General features: G+C 47.2%; 1 long non-coding RNA gene across 2 annotated transcripts; it reads left to right on the forward strand.

Annotated features, from left to right (window-relative positions):
* The first annotated feature begins 1,787 nt into the window (after positions 1–1,787).
* On the forward strand, positions 1,788–17,240 carry LOC141371083 (uncharacterized). 2 transcript variants are annotated; one of them, XR_012375715.1, is made up of 4 exons: positions 1,788–1,836; positions 3,232–3,332; positions 3,744–3,926; positions 17,118–17,240. It is a non-coding gene; the product is annotated as an uncharacterized lncRNA (long non-coding RNA). The 2 variants fall into 2 exon arrangements; XR_012375716.1 differs by lacking the exon at positions 3,744–3,926.
* The last annotated feature ends 412 nt before the right edge of the window (positions 17,241–17,652 follow it).

Below are 17,652 nucleotides of genomic sequence, written 5' to 3' on the forward strand. Positions count from 1 at the left end.
TCAGAGATTAGATTACAGTATTGGATCAATGTTAAATTTCCTGGTTGTAAGAACTGTACTGTGGTTATAGGGGCACCTGGGTGGCTCAGTCATTGAACGTCTGCCTTCGGCTCAGGTCATGATCCCAGGGTCCTGGGATCGAGTCCCACATCGGGCTCCCTGCTCAGCGGGAAGCCTGCTTCTCCCTCTCCCACTCCCCCTGCTTGTGTTCCTGCTCTCGCTAATTCTCTGTCAAATAAATAAATAAAATCTTTTAAAAAATGTGCTGTTATTATATAAGATGATGTCCTCGTTCCTAGGAAATACAGAAATATTTATGAGCAACGGGGGAGGGATGATGTTGCTAATTACTCAAATGGCCCAGAAAAAATTATCTACTACAGAGAGAGGGAAAGAGACAGAAAGCAAATGGGACAAAGATAAACAATGGTAACTCTGGGCCAGAGATGTTGGAGAGTTCTTTCCTCTATTCTTGCAATTTTTCTAGAAGTTTGAAAGTATATCAAAATAGAAAGTCACAGAAAAGCAAGCCACAGCGTCTGGATAAATGTTCTAAGGTCTTGCCTCACAGATGTTTCCGTTGCTCCCAGATGAGATAGGCTATGGAATATTCCCACCTCAGAGAACTTTTTTAAAAAAATTTTTATTCTTGAGGTATAGTTGACATCCAATGTTATATTAGTTTCAGGTGCACAACATACTGATTCCACAACTCTATACATCCCTCAGTGCTCATCATTGTAAGCACACTTACCATCCATCACCATACAACATTGTTACAATGTTACTGATATTTTCCCTATGCTGTACTTTTCATCCCCGTGACTTACTTATTTTGTAACTGGAAGTTTGTACTTCTTAATCCCCTTCACCTAGTTCCTCATCTCCCCCATTCCCCTCTGGCCACCACCAGTTTGTTTCTCTGCATTGATGAGTCTGTTTTTGTTTGTTCATTTATTTTTTTTTTACAGTTTTTAAATTTTTTTTATTTTTTTATTTAAATCCAATTAATTAACATATAGTGTATTATTAGTTTCAGGGGTAGAATTCAGTGATTCATCAGTTGTGTAAAACACCCAGTGCTCCTTACATCAGGTGCCCTCCTTAATGTCCATCCGCCAGTTACCCCATCCCCCACCCCCTCCCCTCCAGCAACCCTCAGTTTGTGTCCTGTGATTAAGAGGCTCTTATGGTTTGTCTTGCTCGTGTATTTTTTATTTTATTTTATTTTATTTATTTGACAGAGAGAGACACAGCGAGAGAGGGAACACAAGCAGGGGGAGTGGCAGAGGGAGAAGCAGGCTTCCCGCTGAGCAGGGAGTCCGATGCGGGGCTCGATCCCAGCACCCTGGGATCACGACCTAAGCCGAAGGCAGACGCTTACCTCCTGAGCCACCCAGGCGCCCCTTGTTCATGTATTTTTGTTTTTCAGTTTCTGCATATGAATGAAATCATATGGTATTTGTTTTTCTCTGACTTATTTGACTTAGCATAATACCCTCTAGATCCAACTATGTTGCGGCTGGTATGAAAAAGACAAGAAAAAACAAGTGCTGGCGAGGATGTGGGGAACAGGGGAGCCTCGTGCACTGTGGTTCGGGGTGTAAACCGGGGCAGTCACTGTGGACAACGGGATGGAGGTTCCTCGCGGGACTTCTCCAGCCTCCCTCTCCTGCACCTCCAGCCACAGGTGGTGACAAGCAGACCCCACCCCTCAGCCTGCTCCGCCCACAGCACCGCCCCCTCCTGGGAGGGCAGCCGGGGCGGGGCCGGTGCGCGTGCGCAGCATCCCAGGCGCGGGAGCACAGGATGCCAAAAGGCGGATCCCTAGAGGAGGTAGTAGAGGAGGTAAGGACCTTTCCCTACCTCAGTGGTTCTAGAAACGCAGTCCCCAGCAGCAGCACCTGGACATGTATCAGACATGCGCACTCGCAGGCCCCAGCCTAGAACACCTGAGTCAGAAATTCTAGAGCTGAGACCAGGAATCCGTGTGTTAACCGGCCTGCGGGGGAATTCTTTGACAGCCACAGCTCTACTAAATGAAGGCAGTGTTAAAGGCATCAAAATTGGGGCTTCTTTCCTGTCCAGTTTCTTTATCTTTTTTAAGGTTTATTTATTTATTTGAGAGCGTGCACGCGCAAGTTGGGGGAGGGGCAGAGGGAGAAGCAGGTTCCCTGCTGAGTGCGGAGCCCGATGCAGGGCTCGGTCCCAGGACCCCGGGATCATGACCTGAGCCCAAGGCAGACGCTTAACCAACTGAGCCACCCAGGCGCCCCCAAAGAGAAAACATGTTAGCGGACACATGAAACCCAACCAGGAGGGAGAAGAGGATGATGGAGAGTGGTTTCGGCAAGTCCTCTCTGGAGGATATGAAAGAAGCAGAGGGCTTTGCACCTGCAGCCTCAGGACAAGAGGGAAGGGAGCGAGGTGCCAGCGGTAGGGAGACGCTAAGGACACCAGGCCACGTGTCCAGCCATAATCTTCCATGGTCCTCTTTGCATGTGTGGTAGAATACACATAACATAAAATTTACCATTTTAATCATTTTAGAAGTGTACAATTCAGTGATACTACGTTCATTCACAGTGTTGTACCAATATCACCACCTAATTCCAGAAATTTTCCTCACCCCGAAAAGAAACTCCACACCCATTAGCAGTGACCCCTTATTCCCCCTCCACACCCCCCAGCTCCCAGAAACCACTAATCTACTTTCTGTCTCTATGCATTGGCCTATTGTAGATATTTCATAAAAATGGAATCCTACCATCTGTGGCCTTTTGCATCTGGCTCCTTTGACATAGCATAACCTTTTCAATGTATGTCATTATTGTAGCTTATGTCAGTATTTTATTCCTTTTTATGGCTGAATAATCCACTGTATGGATAAAACACATTTTTGTTTATCCATTCATTCACCAGTTGATGGACAATTGGGTCGTTTCTATCTTTTTGCTACTGGGAATAGTGCTGCCATGGACATTCATATACAAGTGTTTGTTTGACCACCTGTTTGCAATTCTTTGGGGTATATATCTAGGAGTGGAATTGCTGAGCAGTAGGGGCTGAAATGTGTCCCCCAAAAATGTATGTTGTAAAGCCCCAGTACCTCAAAATGTGACTACATTCAGAGATAGGGTTCTTAAGTAATTAAGTTGAAATGAGGTCATTGGGGTGGGCCCTAATGCAATATGACCTAGTGACCTCATAAGGGGGGATATTTGGACACAGGTGCAGAAGGAACACCATGTGAAGACACACGCCTAGGAGAGAGGCCTCCAAAGAAACCAACTCTGCCAACACCTTGATCTTGGACTTCCAGCCTCCAGACTGTAAGTAATAAATTTCTGTTGTTTAAGCCACTCAGTCTGTGGCACTTTGTTATGGCAACGCTAACAAACTAATCTGAATCCTATGATAATTCTATGCTTAACTCCCTGAGAAACTGCCAGACCATTTTCCTCAGTGGCTGCATCTCTCCCATGGCTTTTTGATGGCAGTTCTATGCGAGATGCTTCTGAAATACACTGTATTGCAGGGGAGGTTGGAGAAATGTCCCTGTGTGGAATGGGGGACTCCCCTTCGGTCATAAGTAGATTCATAGAGATTACAGGCTCCCAATCAGTAGCGTCCAAGGTACTTTGTATCTTGGAGGATGCTACTCACCTGGTCGGCAGGGTTCAGACTCCACCTGGAAGAGCCATCTCTCCAAATGGTTTCAAGGGCTCTTCACCTCTTCCCAGAGCTGCTTCTGGTGGACAAACCTCTGCTACTCCAGCTACCAAAGCAATGAGGAAGAGAGCACTGCAGAGCCCGTACCCATCCATACCACGGAGCATCAGCCCACTTGGATCCACATCAAACTCAGCCAGGCCCCACTTTCAGAGTTTGCCATGCTGCTTTCCGTGAAGCCAAGGCACCTGCCGGTGAGCCTCATGTCCTGAATTCAGGGGATGTCCAAGTTTTGTGCTCTTTGGAAACAGAGGGCAAGGAAGTTTCCCTCCGCATTTGGACAGATGTGGATGGATATCAGCCAGAGGGTCACCTTAGCTTGAGCCTCTGTCCTCACTGATAAAATGTGCTGGACAGACATGAAGATCAAACATGAGGAGGGGATCTGCCTAGATTATGTTGGGAAGCCAGGCCTTGGTTCTAGTAATCACCACCTTGCCCCTGCAGAGTGAGGCTCCCAAGAAGACAGGAGCTTCGTACGGTAAGCATTTGATAAGTCATTGGACGATTCTGTGAATGTCTCCTCAAATCAGGCATCCATCTCCTATTTCCCCATAGATTATGAAATCTTTTTTTTTATTTTTATTTATTTATTTATTTTTTTAAAGATTTTATTTATTTATTTGAGAGAGAGAGAATGAGAGATAGCACGAGAGGGAAGAGGGTCAGAGGGAGAAGCAGACTCCCCACTGAGCAGGGAGCCCGATGCGGGACTCGATCCCGGGACTCCAGGATCATGACCTGAGCCGAAGGCAGTTGCTTAACCAACTGAGCCACCCAGGCGCCCTATGAAATCTTTTTTTTTTTAAGACTTTATTTATTTATTCATGAGAGACAGAGAAAGAGAGAGAGGCAGAGGCAGAGGGAGAAGCAGGGAGCCCGATGTGGGACTCGATCCCAGGACCCTGGGATCGTGACCTGAGCTGGAGGCAGACGCTTAACCGACTGAGCCACCCAGGTGTCCCAGATTATGAAAATCTAACTCCCTAGTGTGTTAGGTTTTGAAACTGTCAGAAGCACTTTGTAAATATCTGCAAAAGGGAGGCTTTTAATTATAGCAGTCACCAGGGATGAAAGCAACTCTAAAAATCCAGAAAGGCAGGAAGAAAATTTAAACTCAAAATGTTCATTTACCATCAGTGAATGAGGAACACTATTATCTATTACCCTAACCAAGTATTGTGTCTTTCCACCACTATCTAAAACACTTGGAAAAAATGTTCACATTCATAGGGCTTTAAAGGTTTAAAAGTCTATAAAGCTCTGTACTAAAACAGTTGGATAGTAAGAGTCTTTATCTCTTTAGGTGGAAAGAAACACAACAAAGGAAACCACAGAACATAACTAAGTTTGGTCTTGCCTGGAACCCTCTCTTGAGATTAGATCATCAGCTGGCCCAAGGCCTTGGCAGAGTTCAGAACTTGTAAATTTCATTTTCTTTTCAGCACAAACTGAGCCATTTTTTTATTTTTTATTTTTTTTAAAGATTTATTTATTTATTTGAGAGAGCGAGAATGAGAGAGAGTACATGAGAGGGGAGAGGGTCAGAGGGAGAAGCAGGCTCCCCGCCGAGCAGGGAGCCCGATGCGGGACTCGATTCTGGGACTGCAGGATCATGACCTGAGCCGAAGGCAGTCGCCCAACCAACTGAGCCACCCAGGCGCCCCATTTTTTTTTTTTTTAAGATTTTATTTATTTGACAGAGAAAGACACAGCGAGAGAGGGAACATGAGCAGGGGGAGTGGGAGAGGGAGAAGCAGGCTTCCCGCGGAGCGGGGAGCCCAACGCGGGGCTTGATCCCAGGAACCTGGGATCACGACCCGAGCCGAAGGCAGACGCTTAACGACTGAGCCACCCAGGCGCCCCACAAACTGAGCCATTTTAAGACACAGCATTAACAAGCACTTGGATCAGTGATTTGATTCAGAGTTTCCTTTCATTTTGAGGGTAATTCCTTTCTTGGAGGGAAACCCATAAACCCTTTCTAAAACAGAAGGCTTATATCGTTCTGTTTCTACATGGTCATACTGTGTTACTTTTTACAAAATCTTTTAGTTATTTATTTGAGAGAGAGAGTGTGCATGGGAGCTGGGTGGGGGGGGGAGAGAGGGAGAGGGACAAGTCGACTGCACACTGAGCACGGAGCCCAACGCGGGGCCTGATCCCAGGACCCCAAGATCATGACCTGAGCTGAAGCCAAGAGTCAGACGCTCAACCAGCTGAGCCACCCAGGCACCCCATACTGTGTTAGTTTTGACCAAAAATTATTACCAGGCAATTAGTAGAAGGGAAGTATCTTCAAGGTAAGTCACCATGTTAGATCAGGTTTCTGAGCAGGAGGATATGTAACATCTCAGAAGACATTTTAGTTTTAAAAATTAGTCCTTCTCCTTCAGGAATAGCAAGTAAATGGTGTAGGAACGAAGTCTATTGCAAAACACAGAATTTCTAACGAGAATTAATTCACTTTTTTCTAAGCCCTCATTTCTTTGTCTTGTGTTTTCATTTACTGCCTCTCAAGAGTCCACTTTGTCCTCATGAAGATATGCTGATTTCCAAAACACAGCTGTCGAATCTGTGAAATGCAGAGTGTGCCACAGCTCCCCTCCCCTCCAGCCTTCTGCATCCTGACCGCCAGCCGCGACGCTCACTTCGGGCACTTCCAGAAGCCTGGTGGGCAGGGCGGGCAGGGTGGCCCAGTAATTAGCCATTTCTGTTTACCTCACACCATAATACCCTGCAAGGGCTCCTGGGGGCCTTGCATTCTTAAATGTGTTCGTAGGAAAATAGTTTCCTTTTCAAAGGACCAAAGAATATCAAATGACAAACTTTTCTCTCTTATATGTCTTTATCATTTTACAAATTCATGGCGGCTGTTGCATTTCCTGATTCCAGCTCTCTACAGTAAGAATTAACACATTTCCATTTCTAGGCACCTGGGTGGCTGATGGTTAAGCGCCTGCTTTCGGCTCAGGTCATGATCTCAGGGTCCCGGGACTGAGTTTCACATTGGGCTCCTTGCTAAGCAAGGAGCCTGCTTCTCCCTCTGCCTGCCACTCGCTCTGCTTGTACTCTCCCTCCCTCTCTCTCTCTGGCAAATAAATAAATAAAATCTTTTAAAAAAATAAAATAAATAACATAAAATAAATACATTTCCATTTCCAAGTTTTGCTGAAAAATTATGAGTGTACCCAGAGCTTTTCAGAGAAATGATTCTGAGCAATTTCTTTACCAAATTTGCTCAAATAAAATAATGAATATGGCTGAATTTTCTCTGCATGTTTGTTAATTCAGTCCTTTCCATTAGTACAGTTGACCTTTCAACAGCTCAAGGGTTAGAAGTGCCGACCCCCACCCTCCCCACCAGGGGGAGTAGTTGAAAATCCCCATATAACTCTGGATTCCCCAAACACTTAACTACTAATAGCATACTGTTAACCAGAGGCCCAATAACATAAAGAGTAGATTAACACATATTTTGTGTGTTGCATGTATCATATACCGTACTGTACTGTGTTTACCAGAAAAACCCACATAAAAGTGGACCCACACAGTTCAACCCAAGTTGCCCAAGGGTCAACTATACAAAGCACGGGGACAATTGAGTGTCTTAGGGGATTTGTTCTTGACTTTGGCTTTTCCAGTTCAGCAGTTCTTAAAGGGTAGTCCCTGGGACAGCAGCATTAGAATGTCTTGGGAACTTGTTAAAAAACGCATATTCTTGAACTTCACTCCAGACCTAATGAATCAGAGACTTGGGGGGAGGGCCCAGCAATCCATTTCAATAAACTCTCCAAGTGATTCAGATGCACACTGGAGTTTGTAAATCAATATTTTAAGCTAAGAACAAGCATTTAGATAGCTCGGAGCTCGGAGGGGGACATAGGAATGCCAAGAAACCAAGTGTATATGAAGGAAAGACTTTTTTTTTTAAGATTTCACTTTATTTGATAGAAAGCACAAGTAGGCAGAGAGGCAGGCAGAGTCGGAAAGGGAGAAGGAGAAGCAGACTCCCCGCCGAGCAGGGAGCCAGATGTGGGGCTTGATCCCAGGACCCTGAGATCATGACCCGAGCAGAGGGCAGACACCTAACTGACTGAGCCACCCAGGTGCAGGTGCCCCAGAGGAAAGACTTTCACTCCAGCAAACTTTCTGCAACAAATTTTCTAGAAACTTGATAACCATCTGAGGAGGCTAAAGGAACTAAAAAGAAAGCATCAAACATTTGTTTTAAAGCATTAGAGGAATAGAAAAAGCCCAGAGTCTGAAATAAATTCAGATAAACAGGAATTTAAATCTTACTAGTTGTGTGAACTTGATATGCAGCAGGTGCATTTTTAGTGTTTGTCAACCCCACGACTCTTCCATTGCTTGCCTAGAATCCATCGTGCTGTCTTTCTGGAGCTGGGGCACGGGGGTGCAGGAGCATCTGGTTACGGGGGTCCCAAATGGACCAGGTCTAGTCACTTGTGACAGTGAAATAAGAAATGAATTTATTTTGGTGAGGCGGATACCGGGAAGACAGTGGACTACCATCTCCAGACTGTCTCCAAAATGCTGAAAATACCTCCAGGTTTATATAAGGAAAATGTGGGGCAAAGATCAGTGGGCACCTGCAGGTGGGCAGTAAAGGTCAGGTCATCATTGTCTTGGGGTCAGTCACAGGTGGGGTCTTGCTGGCTCAGGGCCGTCATTGCTCGAGCGGGTAGTTTCGGTTTCCATCAGGGGATGCTTTGCCTGCAGGCTCTTTGCCTGAGTTCAGCGATAAGGTGGAAAGACCTTAATCAATTAGAAAGTTTGAAGTCAAAATGGAGGTGGTTGAAATCCTCCTTCATTTCCACACACAGAGAAACTCTTGCAACCACATGTGTGTGCCTGGGTGCAAACCCTACTAAAAGATGCAGTTGTCCCTGTAAAGGGTTTAGAATCGGGAGCAAGCAACAATCAGGTTTTTAGCAGGTGGCTGGCCTTGTAATACATGATTTCAGGAGCTCTGGGGCCAGCCATCATTCTCCATAAGAATGAAGAAACCAAGAGAAAGAAGCCATTCTGCAGCTGGCCAGACGAATGAATCAGGGGTGTGTTTGCCAGACTCCCAGCTCTTTGCTGATCCAAGTTCAAGGCCTTCCTGGGTCTAGGGGCAAATCTGACTGTGGGTTCAGCAGAACATCCCTGGATCCTCCCTGCCCCTCCCTTTTTGATTCCTTTGCCAAACTGAGCTCGTTTGTTTCCGTGACTCATGACCAGGAAGGCTTTGCTAAGACATGTGAACAGTTTATCCAATTTCACCCAACCTCAATGTCTGTGTTTGTGGAAGAAGGCTCACGATACCTACCTCGCCGACTGGTGATGATCTAAGTGAGATAACACGCATAAAATACTCAGAACAGTGTCTAGAACACAGTGGGCTCAGTGAAGCTGCCCCTTCGAGTCATAAGAGTGAGCTCCGTACTCCCCTCCGTGGTCCAGGACAGAAGGACCAGGGTGGCTCTACCACTAACCCGAAGCCGGGGCATCCACAGATAACTTGTTCTGACTGGCAAGGACCTGAAGACAAGGAGCCTGCCAGCGATTTCAACATCTGAAAACGCTGTGTTTTCAAAAAGCTTCTTTCCTTTCCTTTTTTTTTTTAAAGATTTATTTATTTGACAGAGAAAGACACAGCGAGAGAGGGAACATAAGCAGGGGCAGAGGGAGAAGCAGGCTTCCCGCTGAGCTGGGAGCCCGATGTGGGGCCCGATGTGGGGCCCGATGTGGGGCCCGATGTGGGGCCCGATCCCAAGACCCTGGGATCATGACCTGAGCCAAAGGTAGCCACTTAACGACTGAGCCACCCAGGCGCCCAGCTTCTTTCCTTTTCTGTGATGCATTTGCCTGGGTCTTTCAGAAGAGACCTTTAAGATGACAAAGACAGAGCTTTTTCTTCCTCAATTCAAAACAATCAATAGACAATGCCAGGAGCTGGGGACACAGTGGCAAGCGAGACACACCCTTTGCCCTCAAGGAGTTCACAGGTAATAAGGAGAAACATCTGGGAAGGTGGAGATTTTGCCTTACTGTGCTCATGTCTGTTCTACTGACTCTCAAAAAACACTGAGAAATCAGATATGACTACTTCTTTCTCCCTGTGGGAAACATTGTAGATGCTGCTCCATTCAAAAGATTTATTTGGAGGGGAAAAAAAAAAACCCCTGATGCTGTAAATGTGAATTCCATTTGTGTCCACACCAAGTAAAAGATCTGTGTGGTTTGTATTTTCCTGTAAAATAATAAATTGTGGCAGATGTTAAAATACAATTTCTACTGAAATGTGAAGGCAGAGAAGAAAAATACTAGGGAGATTTCTGATTTTACTTCCAGGCAAAGAATAGAGATGGATTTTCTTTACATTTTATTTATGTGTATATTTCCCCAATAAAGTACTGGAATGAGAAAGAGAGTGGGAGGTATTCTTGGAGCAGATGCTGGGGTTTCTAGAATCATCCTGCCCAGATCCGCCCCAGCCTCCCTCGGAAGCTGCATAACCAGAACAAAACAGGATTTGAGGCCCAGAGCCTGCCAGTTGGCCCCTGCCCCGTGCTGGGGCTGCTGGCCAGCCTAATAGGGGGAGGGGTGCTGGGGCCTCTAACAGGTGTGCTCAGGCCAGGGACTCTGACCAGACTGGTCCTGACGGAGTCCAAACATCCAAACTCTGAATAGCTTCATAAATTTCCCAAAGGGAACTGCTTCGAAAGTTCGACTTGACTGAAAGGTGCATTTATTAGTAACAAAAGCTTTTGGGTTTTCTTGAGAAACCCTGGCTCAGACTCTCTCCATCCCACACCGGGCCCAGCAGGACGAGCGGTGAAAACCATCCCCGATGAACAAGAGCCGTCTCCACCACAGGAGAGTAGCTCCGGCCCATCAGCAGCCTCCTTGGGGTCACTGCCGTGGAGGGAGGCCGGCGTACGGAGGGGAAGGGTCTGGGTCAGAAGTCAGCTGCCACCACTGCCTCCCCCCACCACCAGCCTTGACCTATCACTCCCCATGGCGGGTGCTCAGTTGCCCCCCCTGCTGGATGGAGCTCAGAATCTTCAGATGCCCTCACAGGGTTTTGATGGGCGCAAGAAGCACGGTCCCTGAAAGCCCTTGGACTTGGTAGAGGATGTACTGGTGATGATGGAGAAGCTCCGTTGGCCTCTGTGTCACTGTTCCCGCAGAGCACACACACGATCACCACCACTCAGCACAACCCGAGTGGGAGGGACATGGCACTGAGACGGACCTTCCATCCCCAGACCTTCAGCGACTCCAATGGACTAGTAGACACTAAGTGTCCCCTGGAAGCCCCCTGGGGTCCTCGGGCCACCTATAAAGCCACTCGTAAGGGTTAACTGAATCTCACAGAGGGACACAGATATCTCAGGCGTATATGAGAGAAAAAAGAAAAGGGATCCCAAAGAAGAAAAGGTGCAGGGGCGCCTGGGTGGCTCAGTCGGTTAAGCGTCTGCCTTCAGCTCGGGTCATGATCCCAGGGTCCTGGGATCGAGTCCCGCATCGGGCTCTCTACTCGGCGGGAAGCCTGCTTCTCCCTCTCCCACTCCCCCTGCCTGTGTTCCCTCTCTCACTGTCTCTCTCTGTCAAATAAATAAAATCTTTAAAAAGAAAGAAAGAAAAGGTGCTGCCCTATGGGAACCATGTCTTTCCAGAAGACACTGGAAGGCAGAAAGACCCACTCAGGCAGGCACTCGGGAAAGAAAAGGACCACGTTTTGATTTTGCAAGTAAACTGCCTCCCCCTTGAACAAAGCTCACCAAATATTCCCAGAAAACGGCTTAGACCCTTAGACCTGGAAGCTGGATGGAAATGGTACTATCTTTCTCCCAGGAAATAATCCATAAATGCATTTTCTAAGCAGCCCCTGGAGCCCGGGTGCCCATGAAAACTTCATGGCCCCTCAACTCGGGCTTGAGACTGAATTAAGATAAAACACACTTCCGCTGAAGGGGGAGTGAGAGACCCCAGACATTTCTGCATCCTGTGCAACTTTCAGATGATTCATCTTGGCCTCATCCCTGCGGTACAAGTCCGTGATGAAACTCGCAGTGGCAAAATGTCTGGGGTCCGTTCTCCATAGTTTTGTTTTAAAGCCATTGCTTTGCCCTTCATAATATTCCTGAAATGATATGAGTTTTGATGCTGTTTGTATTTTGTATTCGTTTCATTAGGTATGGTGTTTTTTGTTTTTTGTTTTAAAGATTTTATTTATTTATTTGACAGAGACACAGTGAGAGAGGGAACACAAGCAGGGGGAGTGGGAGAGGGAGAAGCAGGCTTCCCACCGAGCAGGGAGCCCGAGGCGGGGCTCGATCCCAGGACCCTGGGATCATGACCTGAGCCGAAGGCAGACGCCCAATGACTGAGCCACCCAGGTGCCTCTAGGTATAGTGTTTTTATGTCCACGAAGTTTGTGGGAATATTTTTATATTTGAGATACCACGGATCATCTATGGATAAAGGGGGATAGTGAGTAATGTCACCGGAGCCTCAGCCACGCCCTGTATGTCTGCCCCATTTTTATAATGTCTTATGACTATTTTTTTAAAGATTTTATTTATTTATTTGAGAGGGAACGCGCGCGCACAAGCAGGGCGGAGGGGCTGAGGGAGAGCAGACTCTGTGCTGAGCAGGGAGCCCGACGCGGGGCTCGATCCCAGGACCCTGAGATCAGGGCCTGAGCTGAAGGCAGACGCTTAACGACTGAGCCACCCAGACGCCCCTGGTTTCCTTCTTTGTAAAATGACAGTGACGGTCATAATGTGTAGCACGGCAGGGCTGGAATGAGCATCACAAAGTAAATGATGCATGTTAACACTCGGCACAGTCTTGGCATAGAGGAAGCAGTCCACGAGTGGTTATTATGATGATTCTTCTTCATTCATGTGATTCTCCCTCAGCCTGAGCTTGAGAAATAAGCACTCATCCTCATGAAATACATAGGCATGATCCTTCTTTATTTGGCAAGTCTGAGCCTGTATTTCGATTCAGTCCAACTCACATTTAGTAGACATCTACTAAGTGCCTAGCACAGCAAGGAAAGTTTAAAAGGCATGTAAGCCTTTCTCGCAGATTCTGCTACCCGAGGAAAGACAAGATCTATATACCACGTGTCTGACAAAGAGACAGTACCCTACAATATATTCCAAAGGCACTAAACCCGACCAAACCTACCCCAAAACTTAGGGCGGAAAATAATAATGAGAGAAAACAAAGGCTTTTAGGAGGAGAAGGGGGTTAGGAAGCCAGGACCCAAGAACTGGTAGAATGTGGGTGGAGGTGAGGAGCGAGGAGGGATGATCAACGGTAGCGCTGGTCCCTTTCTAGCCATCAGGAACCATCCACCGGGCCCCAAACACCCACTCAGCACACGGCGGCCTCGAACATGCTCACTCTCTGAGGCAACAGCTCCACTAGGATGAAACAGCTGGTGCGGGAAGGGGGGTGTGGTAGCTGCCATACTGTAAAGGAAGCAGGGCCGCTGTGAGATGCTCTTGCCATGCAGGGCTCCTGCCAAAAGGCGCGGCCCGGGGGGCATCCTTCCTCCAGGAGGTGGGCTGGCTTGCGGGGCCAGAAATCAAAGTCCCAGGTAGACCCAGACAGAGAGCCAGCGCAGGCTGGCCTCTCAGGGCCGTTCTCTGCCTCCTACAGCTGCTATTTCAAAGCCTCCTCCCCAGGCAGCTACCAGAGCAAAGCACCTTCAAACCTTTTGACCACAACCCCAGGAAGAAGTACATTCTACAGAAGGACCACACACACACACACACACACACACACACACACACACACACACACACACGTACATGACAATAAAATGCGAGTCTCATGAACTGATATTTAGCCCTCCTACAGAATACACTCTCATCTTTTCTGTCCTATTTGATGTTTTTTATTTTAAGCACACCCCTTTAAATAGATCTTATAACCCACTCATAGCTCCCCTCCCCAGTTTGACAAGCTGTCTCAGAGGAGAGTTTCTCACATATTTACTGCACACAGGAACCAGCCTTCACCCAGAGTGTTTGCTTAACACACAGATTTCCGGGCCCTGTCCACAGACATTCAAACTCTATAGGTCTGGGGAGGGCTGAGAATTGACTTTTTAATGAACACCGCGGGTGACTGTGATGCAGGTACCCCACTTGGAGAAACACTATAATGGAGCACTCAAGGACGCCCTTGTCTCCGGGAAACTCAGATATTCACAACTCATCGGTGTCTACAGTCTGGCCCACCTCCCTGGACAAGACTCCCATAGTGACTTCACTTCCCTGTGACATTCACTGGTGGCTTCTCCACCAGACAGGAACTTGACTCACTTCTTTCTCCTGAACATGAAAACTCTCTCCAAACAATCAACAGTTCTATGGTCTCACCTTTGCTTGGATGGCAGAAGAGGCCAGTAAAAGCCAGGCTTCAGGAGAGCAATAGATATCTTCGCTGAGGATCTGTTTCTCATCCTGAGACACAAAATTATTCTCAGTCAGATGGGTCCCAGCATTTGACAAAAGCACCAGTAACCAAATAATTTAAACTTCAGGGCCCAGTACAGAAGCACAAATGAGTCTTTTTCCCATTCCAGTTTTTAAGTAAGACTTACACCCCACATGGGGCTTGAACTCATGACCCTGAAGATCCAGAGTTGCACACTCTACCGACTGAGCCAGTCAGGTGCCCCTCTATTCCAATTTTTAAAATTCCATTTTGAAACATGTTAATTGTTTCAGTGTTATATAAAGATAGAGCCAGGAAGAGAGGTAGCAGGAAAACATAATAAATGACTCAGAAAAAGAATAGAAAAATAGCACATTAGCCAAAAGCTGACAGATGCAGAGATGGAAACAGATATCTAAGTATAATTTTATTTATTTATTTATTTTTAAGATTTTTTATTTATTTTTTGACAGGGAGAGAGACAGCAAGAGAGGGAACACAAGCAGGGGGAGTGGGAGAGGGAGAAGCAGGCTTCCTGCGGAGCAGGGAGCCCGATGCGGGGCTCGATCCCAGGACCCTGGGATCATGACCTGAGCTGAAGGTAGACGCTTAATGACTGAGCCACCCAGGTGTCCTAAGTATAATTTTAAATATGTTGACACTGCTTGCCTAAACTGCTCTTCTTTTACTAAATTAAATAGCAAAACAGCCCCAAATCCCAGAAGCACATCCCATTTTGAAACAGTTCACCTGTTTTAAGCCTTTATTTACCGCAGGCAACATCCTGATATTGTAAGAAAGGGAAAGACACCATTTTCCCAACAAACATGCCCATCAAGGTACAACATTACTGTTATGTACGTCAGGCATTAAATCCACAAAGATTTATTGAAACGTGATGCGCCACCAACAGCTACTGGATGTGTCACATTCATTTGCTCCTCCAAGAGCCCCTCTAGGCCATCAGGCTTGGTGCTGGGGCCACTGGAAATACAGAGATAATTGAGATGCGGTCCCTGTCCCAGTAGAACTTACAGTCTGTGATGGGGGATTTTAAAGTTAAGTGATCTGGGGCGCCTGGGTGGCTGAGTTGTGAAGCGTCTGCCTTCAGCTCAGGTCATGATCCCGGGGTCCTGGGATCGAGCCCCACATCGGGCTCCCTGCTCCGCAGGAAGCCTGCTTCTCCCTCTCCCGCTCCCCCTGCTTGTGTTCCCTCTCTCGCTGTCTCTCTCCCTGTCAAATAAATAAATCAAATCTTTAAAAATAAATAAATAAGTGATCTGACAGTTATAACGCTAGAAGCATGGAATGTTACAAGAACCCAGGAAGGAGAGGAAGAAAATCAGGGAATACACACTTAAAACTAAAGGGGTCAGCAAATGTGCAAGAAGAGAGGTGTCAGAGGCAAGGGGGTGGCAAGGACAGCAAACAGCTCGTGTGACCGGAACCCTGGTTCAGAGGAGTGGTGGGAGAGGGGTCCAGGGAAGGGGGCTGACCACACACACACACACACACACACACACACACACACACACACACTAGGGGCCGCTCCAAGGAGTGTAGCCTTGGTCCTAGACAAAATGGGCAGTCACCGAGGATGTGCAAGCAGGGAAGTGACATATTGGACATCACACTGATAGACAAATTGGGGACTGAAACTGAATTCACAAAAGAACTTTGGCTTTGGATGCAGCCCAGTCTTGAAGAGAGGATCACACAGGATACGCCTTCTTCATCAGTAAAGCTTTGATACTTTCCTGTTTAGTGGTGACACATTGATCCAGCGAATTCTTTTTTTTTTTAAGATTTTATTTATTCATTTGAGACACAGAGATACACAGAGACAGAGAGCATGAGCAGGGGCAGAGGCAGAGGGAGAGGAGAAGCAGGCTCCCTGCTGAGCCAGGAGCCTGATATGGAGCTAGATCCCAGGACCCTGGAATCATGGCCTGAGCGGAAGGCAGATGCTTAACCATCTGAGCCACCCAGGCGCCCCTGGTCCAGTGAATTCTTGGCCCCCCTTTCTTCCAAGAGCCCTTCACTAGGCTGGGGAAAATAGCCCCACATCAAAGCGTGTGTTTACCAGGCACTTGGGGAAGGGAATTGCAAGGGTGATGAAACACAGAATTTTCTACGATTCAGGGTCTCAGGTCTCCCCTTGAAGGAACCAGTCTGCCCAATCTTCCTGGTTATGAAACTATGTTCCTGTGGCTTCAAACATCGTGGATATGTGAGAGATTCTCATGTTTGCATCTTGAGTCTGATGGCTCTTCTGGGCTCTGGTGGTGCCTTGGATATCTCCACTTAGATGTGCCCCTATGTCCCTCTGACGCTTCTTCTGCCCTCCCTCCTACCTGTTCCTCTCCTGTGTTCCTCAACACCCACCCAGTAGTCCAAGTCAGAGACCCAAGCATGTCCCCATCATGGTCATCACCCACATGCAGGCAATCCTAGGACCTATCAATTCCACTTCTTTCTTTTTTTTTAAGACTGTATTTATTTATTTGAGGGAGAAAGAGAGAGAGTGTGTGCATGAGCGGGGAAAGGGGCAGAGGGAGAGGGAGAAGCAGACCCCTCCCTGAGCAGGGAGCCCACAGCAGGGCTCAGTCCCGATCCCATGACCCTGAGATCATGACCTGAGCTGAAGTTGGATGCTTAACCAATTGAGGCATCTAGGTGCCCAGATTCCACTTCCTTATGGCATTTCTCTGAGAACATACAGCTTATCATTCAGCACCTCGATTCCTAATACGTGCTGCACCCCAGGCTGGCTTCCCTCCCATCTGTCCTGCACACAGCAAGCAGAGTGATCTTGTCTCATTTCCTCTCAGAACCCCCTGGAGACTCCCCACAGAGTTAAAGATGAAGACCAAACAGATAACTTGGTTACAAGGCTTAACGTTTTTTTTTTCCAGTGAAGGGTTGAAGAATCATTTAATCCCCTGGAGGAAGACTAGAGATGGAGACCAGAAGGCCACTGCGATTGTCTGACCAGAGAAGATACCTTGGTCTGGCTACAGCTGTAGCAGGAGAGATAGATGGGAAGGTGAGGCCTGATGTGAGAATTGTTACATTTAATTCTTTGTTCAATAAATGTTTACCAAGCACCCACCAGGTTCCAGAACATGACAGTGAACAAGGCATCGTCCCTGCCTTAATGAAACAAATAGGCTAATGGGAAAGGTGCAAATTAGACACATTCTCATACATAACTGAGTAGTTACTGCTGTGATTAGAGTCAAGAAGGGACAGGTGACTAGTGCATGCTGCAGGGACAGACACAGCCTAGGGTGTGTCTGCATGCCTGTGGATGGGTGCTGGTGGGAGAGGCCTCCCTGAGAACATGACATCTAGGCTGTGACCTGAATGATGAGAACAAAGGAGCCACATGCCACAGAAGTGGGCGTGGGGTGGGAGGGCAAGGAAAGAAAACAGCAGGTGCAATGGCCC

This window comes from Callorhinus ursinus, unplaced genomic scaffold (assembly GCF_003265705.2).
Source record: "Callorhinus ursinus isolate GAN/ISIS: 27379988/994484 unplaced genomic scaffold, GSC_fseal_2.0 scaffold55, whole genome shotgun sequence".
Taxonomy (NCBI): Eukaryota; Metazoa; Chordata; class Mammalia; order Carnivora; family Otariidae; genus Callorhinus; species Callorhinus ursinus.